This window comes from Python bivittatus, unplaced genomic scaffold, assembly GCF_059951505.1.
Source record: "Python bivittatus isolate LINGU-HERP-01145 unplaced genomic scaffold, Pbiv_v1 ctg000260_np1212, whole genome shotgun sequence".
Taxonomy (NCBI): Eukaryota; Metazoa; Chordata; class Lepidosauria; order Squamata; family Pythonidae; genus Python; species Python bivittatus.
Window position 1 is genome coordinate 1,218,274 of NW_028277055.1, and position 6,717 is coordinate 1,224,990.

Genomic DNA, 6,717 nt, shown 5'->3' on the forward strand with positions numbered 1-6,717 from the left:
CTACCATATCAACTTCCATGAATTTCAAAGGACTGTCATGTTTCTCCAAATGCAAAACCCTGATGTGGAAATATACAATTGAAATTACTACATAAAGTTTTAACTTTAATTTAATTTTGAGTAGCTTTATGCTGTTTCTCCCAGACACTGGTTTTTCTTTTTCCCTTTTATGGGCCTTTTTCTGGACAGATTCATTCATTTATCTCCATTCTCTGCGCTGGAAGCACAGTCTTTTGCTTCTTATTAAGGGAGCTTAATTATGATAAAATAATAACCGTAGCCAAATACCCCTTATCATTTGATGGAGCATTGGCTGGGAACCCCACAGAGTCTCCTGTAATGAACCTAGCTATCTATCATAAAGTTTTGGTGCGTGCTGTGTGAGTTATAATTTTGTGTGTTTCTCCTTATAGAATGTTATTATTATTATATATTATAAACTCATGGTCAGAAAGGAAAGAGGTATCAGTGAAGGAGTTTTTTTATTTTTTTATTATTAAAAGGAAAAGAAACATAGAAAGTGCTTTAAAAAAAAGTGAAAGCAGTACAACAGTAACAACCAAAAAACATGTTAATATGTCAGTGAAGGAGTTTTTGACCTTTTTCAGAAACTGCCAAGTTTACCAATGAGAACAGCTTTCATATTATGCTGGTGTTATTTTGGGGCAAAACTGAGTTGAAAATAGTTGGATTCACACTCCACTTGGTTCAAACAGCTCTTTATCCCAACCCTCTACTGAAAATTAAAGTGTTTTGCCGATGGTTTGTGCTGGACTGAAAGAAAGAGGAGGGTGTTGTGCGTTATTTAGATGCCAGCAAAGCTGGTCATCTTAACGCAAGATTATTTATTCATTTATTCATTGATATTTCAAATTTGTCACTGCCCATTTCACTGCAGAGCGACTCAGGATGACCTGTGAGTGTTTGCACTGGGCCTGGTGAGACTCACTTCGGAATGCAGAATTTACCTATCAACCTGATGCCCTAGTTGACATTTGGGTGGGCATGGAAGGAAAATGCCCTTGGTCATCTTGGAAGGTGATGATGGTTTTCCCTGCACCCACTGTATCAAAATTAGAGTACAGCTCTTGAACCTTTCCCAGAACTGGGTTGTTCGAGGTTCTCTACCCCGGGTACTATAGACACATAATGCAATCAACATTAACACACACAAAAAATCATAATTTGGATGTTTTGCTTAGCTGCACTTCACCCAACCCCTTTGGGACTTGAGAGGCAGACTTTGTGGCAGGAACAGGGAGGGGGAAACAAGCAAAAAGATAGCAAGTTGTGCTGTGCGAGACCCCACATCCTGATTTCTGACTCTGAAAATTTGGCAAGGGGCAAAGGTGCCATTCTTCCAAGCCGAAAGCTTCCTCCTCCCTCTTCTCCTGCATTACAAGTGTCCCCAGTCCACATTTGCGGTTTCTTGCAGGGCAGAGAAAGGTCGGTACAGTGATGTCCTTCAAGAACTAACAGTCTCCAGGTCTCCAGATCTTTGGGGCACTTTTCCAACCCTCTCCCTTCCTGATTTATTCTAAAGGCTGCTCATTTATAGAAAGGTCCTGTTTCTGCAAAACGTAATGACCAGAGACTTTTCACTGTGGAAGCCAGAATATCATGCTGTACTAAACTGTGCATGGAGTCCTCTTAGAAGTAAAACAAGAGGGTCCAAGGCTTTGGTTTCAGTGATTCTTTTGGGTTTCCAGGAAAAGGGTGTTCTAGAACAGTGTTTCTCAACCTTGGCAACTTTAAGATGGGTAGACTTCAACTCCCAGAATTCCCCAGCCAGCCATGCTGGCTGGGGAATTCTGGGAGTTGAAGTCCACACATCTTAAAGTTGCCAAGGTTGAGAAACACTGCTTTATTGAGAAAGGCCCAAGGGAGATTCAGGAGCACCAGCTTGGCCCCACTGCTTTAATTCTGCATATAGTGGCTGGATTCATCCACCATGTCCCTGCTCACACACTGTTCAAAACCAAGCTTTGTTTCTCCAAGGCTCATTGAATTAACTACAAATGATTGGCTTTGCATATTAGATTAAACCATGAACCGTGATTTTCAAACCACAATCAGGTGAGGGAGGGAGGGAAAAGGTCTCTCTGTGTCAAGTGTGTGTGTGTGTGTGTGTCTGTGTTTGTGTCAGAACATACCCAAACCCATCCAAATGATATCAACAGTTCACCTTCCGTTAAGTTTTCAGAGAAAGAGAGATACAGATGTTGTGTCATGCCTCCAAGTACAGGCTTTTGACATACCTTCCAAGGGAGAGGAAATCTTTATACAGCATATAACCTGTGTGGTGTTTTCAGTTCCACTGACCACCAGGAAGCAGTATGTGACCTCTTTCAGTCTTAAGAATCATCAGACATAGATAGCCAGATGTTCTTCTACTGGATTAAACTCTTTACTGGGAACTGAAGTCACAAAGCATTGCACTTTAGATGAATATATATAGTGTCTTAACTTCAGGAGATATCCAGCTCCTGCCACTCCATGGGTTTGCAGGAATAGACATGTAGAATCTACCAGATTATACAGCTCCAAGAGAAAGAAATGGGAGTGGAAGTCATATAAAAACCCTTGTACACAGAGACCTGACATAATGTAACATCTGCATGTCTTTTTGAAAGCCATTTCTTCTTAGGCCTTGTAGATTCTGACTGGTAAATGTCAGCTTTTTCCAGTAATCTGAATTGTGATCTAACTTGACCTTTCTCCATCTGGTGCCTTCAAGAAGTCTTTAGCTACACTTTCCACTCTCCCCAGTCTCTTCCCATGTCCATCCAGATACCATGATCATTTAAAGAAATTCTTCCTTGCTTTCAGTAACATCAAACATTTAACATTTAACATTTCTTTGCCTAAATTTTGTGCCAGTAGTGAGGGCTTGTTCTGCCTCTAGTCTGCTATGAGTTTCCTAGAGAAATGTGGTTGGCATTTATTGAAGAAGAACAGAGCAACAGACAAACCCCCATTTGCCCCAGCATGGCTCTTCTTGGGTTTGCATTTTGCTTTCGTCAATAAAATAAAAACGACAATTCGGAGAATATGGAGGATGGACAGAACTCTCTACAAATTGTCCTCAGTCACGGAAGTAGAAGAAATACCCGATGAGGAATTGAAAGCACAACCTGCACTCCTCTCAGAAAATTCCAAAAGTCATTCCCAAATGTTTAATGTGAGAGAACAGGAAACAGTGTAAATGCAGGGCTGGAGAAGAGTCATCGAAGGCTGATTCAATTTAAATGTAAATCAAAGTTTTGTGAAATTTAATGTTTGTCCTGGCCTTACACACTACATTTTTGGAGTGTGGTCTCAGATGAACACCCACATGTATTGGTCCAGAAGAAAAATTGTGCACCTATTGTACTTCACAAAATATTCTTTTACAGTATTTTCATGTCCTGAATCTCCATTCAGATTTGGAAGACCTTGACTTCTACAATGACAGGTATGAAAAGTAGCTCTCTGTGAAGCTGTTGAATTCTAGCTCGTGATTTTACATACTTCCGTCAGGCCCCCCCTTACATCGAAGTCCCAAGGCTGGACATATAACTTACCTTTCCTTCAAGGAGATGAATTAACCCCATAACTCCTTCAGCCTGACAAACTCCCAGAAGTATGAATGCAATATTTTCCCAGTATGTGTAACACAGATTTGATGGGAAATTAGAGGGGGAAAAAGGTATAAGCAGAAGTAAAAGTGACTATATTATCTTCCATCTTGAGGTTATGAGTTCAATTATCCACCCCTATCTATAGAAATTATTTCTGGACAGTGTTCTGGGTTTTTTTTGCAGGTATAGGCCATCTGGTCTCACTTCAGAAGCAGTTCAGGCTTCTCTTATATAGTGAAAACTCTGGATAAAGAGAGAAACCCTCAAGGTGTGATTATGTAGTAAAGCTTTAGCTCTGTTTGCCCAGATTGTGATTAATTACAGTCACACACATGGGTATGCTTAGATTAACTGAAAATGAAACGGTTGATATTGCTACAGCTTGAGGTAAGCCTGGGGCGGGGCTGTATTTAAAGCATCCTCTTCTAATTTCTGAAGCTTTGAAACAATCCCCCACCCCACCCATCCAGTTCAGAACAGTACACCTTAAATGGATTCAAGACAGCTTTTGTTTTGCATAACACAGGTCAGCAATCTGCAGGACTAGGGCTGCAGAAGCCCTCTCTTTCTGCTGAGCAGGCCTCTATAAGCAATCAGCTGAGATCTCTGGTGAGAAAGTCTTCTCCTCCCATCATCCTCACTTGCTCCATCAAAGAACCTGTGCCCCACCCAGCTTATCTCTTCCTTTCCTTAAAGTGGAAAGTAGCTTTACTTAAAATGCAAAACTAACCTTCCTTCCTTCCTACGCTCTCCCTTTTCCTCCCTCCCCCCCCCCCCGCTCCAAGTTCCAGGCAGGGGCTCCCCAAAGTGGCCTTGAGTGCTGCCCTACATTTTAGCTCCTGGTGGGTTTTCTATCCCTTTACAAAGGTTGGGGCTTCAACCCCACTGCTCCATTCAGCCTCTGGGCACTCCTAATTTGCTACCTGTGGGTTTCTCCAAGGGAAGTTACAGTTGGGGCAGCTTTGCCCCATGTGATGAGCTGGCCCTCTAAGTGCACCAACAGAGATGTCCTCCTGGCAATTCTGCTACTGAAACCCAGAATTCCCCAAACAGCTGGTAGGTGTACTTTCCTCCCGCTTTGTCTTCATCACACCAGCGATGCATGCACCACCAACCGAGAACTGCTGTAGAAGTCCACATGTGCACTCAAGGCTCAGACATAGGATCAAGAACTGAGATTAATCTGAAATTAGCTAAACAATTCCACCCCTTCTTTCATCAGAGAGCAACAGCAGAAGGGATATCTTCAGAATATTGAGTTGGGGAGAAAGGCTCAGGAGGAGAACCATAGAGATGAGGGTATAAAGGAGGATTAAGCTGATTGCAAATGACAAATCCAGTTAACAAATTAAGAAAGCTTTGTGGAGAGGACTGGAGAGGGGGAGAGTTGGACTTAATATCAGGTGGGAGGTTTTTTAAATCTGTGAGTGGGTTGATTATACCACAGCAGTCTAGTGAGAGGAGACCAGCTGGAGGTATTGCAAGAGTGGTGTTGAGTAAAGTGGATTCTTAACTGTTCAGAGGGGCTGGATGCTAGGCAGAAGTGCCTCTGATATTACAGACCCCTGGTTGGGTGGCGGCTGGACTGTGTGTATGGGGAAGGGGGACTATGAGGACCTACCTCATGGCAGTAAGGGTGGTGAAACATAATTATTTCTCTGTCCTTATTGCATCTGCAGACAATCATCCAGCAACCCTATTCTGGGTGATTCAGTCCCTCCTAGGAGGGAGCAATACTGAAGTTCACCTACGGGGTTGCTGTAAAGAATATGCCGGACATTGGCAGATAGCATTCGCTCTATGTTGGAACCCAACCTTGGGGCAGATCTCGTGGAGGTTATGGGGCTTCGTCTGGCTCAGTAATTGGGGGGGGGGGGGTTTGAGCCCATTGAGCCTGAGAAAGTGGGCCCTCGCAGCTGCTCCCTCGGCCACTTGTATGTTAGATCCGTGCCCCTTCTGGCTTGTTAAAACTGCATGGGAGGGGATGCGTGGCTGGGTATGGCAGTGGTCAATGCATCATGAAAGGAGGGAGTGGTTCCACCAGCTCTTAAGAAAGCAGTGGTGCACCCCTTCCTTAAGGGGCCTTTGCTCGACCAACTGATCTGGACAACTTCCGTCTAGTTACCAACCTCTGTGGCAGTTGCAGAGGACTCTGGATGAAGCGGATGATCTGGACCCCTTGCAGTCAGGGTTCAGACCGGGGTTTGGAACTGAAACAGCATTGATCGTACTCTTGTATGACCTCTGGTGGGAGCGGGATGGGGGTTAGTGCGTCCGTCCTTGGTCTTCTTGACCTCTCAGCGGCATTCAATACCATTGATCGTGGTACCCTTCTGAATCGGCTTCGGGAGTTGGGGGTAGGTGGCACTGGGCTGGCCTGGTTTTCCTCTTTCCTCTGGGGTCAATTTTGGTCGGTGTTGATGGGGGGAGAGATCCAGCCCATGGCCCCTATTATGTGGGGGGCTCTAAGTTCTGTCCTCTCTCCTCTCCTATTTAACATCTGCATGAAGCCACTGGGTGAGGTGATCCAATGGCTTGGGGTGAGGTACCATCAATATGCAGATGATACCCAGATATCTATCTCCCCCCCAGGCCTGTTGAGTGATGCCATGAACGTCCTATCCCGGTGCCTGGAGGCCTGGATGGGGCGCAATGGGCTCCAACTCAATCCAAGCAAGATGGAGTGGCTTTGTGTAATTGGCCCTCCTGGGGGCACGGTTTTTCCATCTCTGGCGGTGGATGGGGTAGCACTGCCCCAGACAGACCCGGTGCACAGTCTGGGGTCCTCTTGGACGCGTGGCTCCTGCTCAAAGAGCAGGTGGCAGTTGTGGCTAAGAGGGCCTTTGCACATTTCCGGGTTGTGCACCAGTTGCGCCCATTCCTGGACCAGGAGGCTCTCCTCACAGTCACTCATGCCCTCATTGCCTCCCGTTTGGATTATCGCAATGGGCTCTCCCTGGGGCTGCCCTTGAAGAGCGTTCGGAAGCTTCAACTAGTGCAAAATGCAGCTGCGCGGGTAGCAAACGGTGCCGCAAATGTGGCACATGGAACACCGCTACTACAGGAGCCGCACTGGTTACTGGTGTCCTTCTGGGTG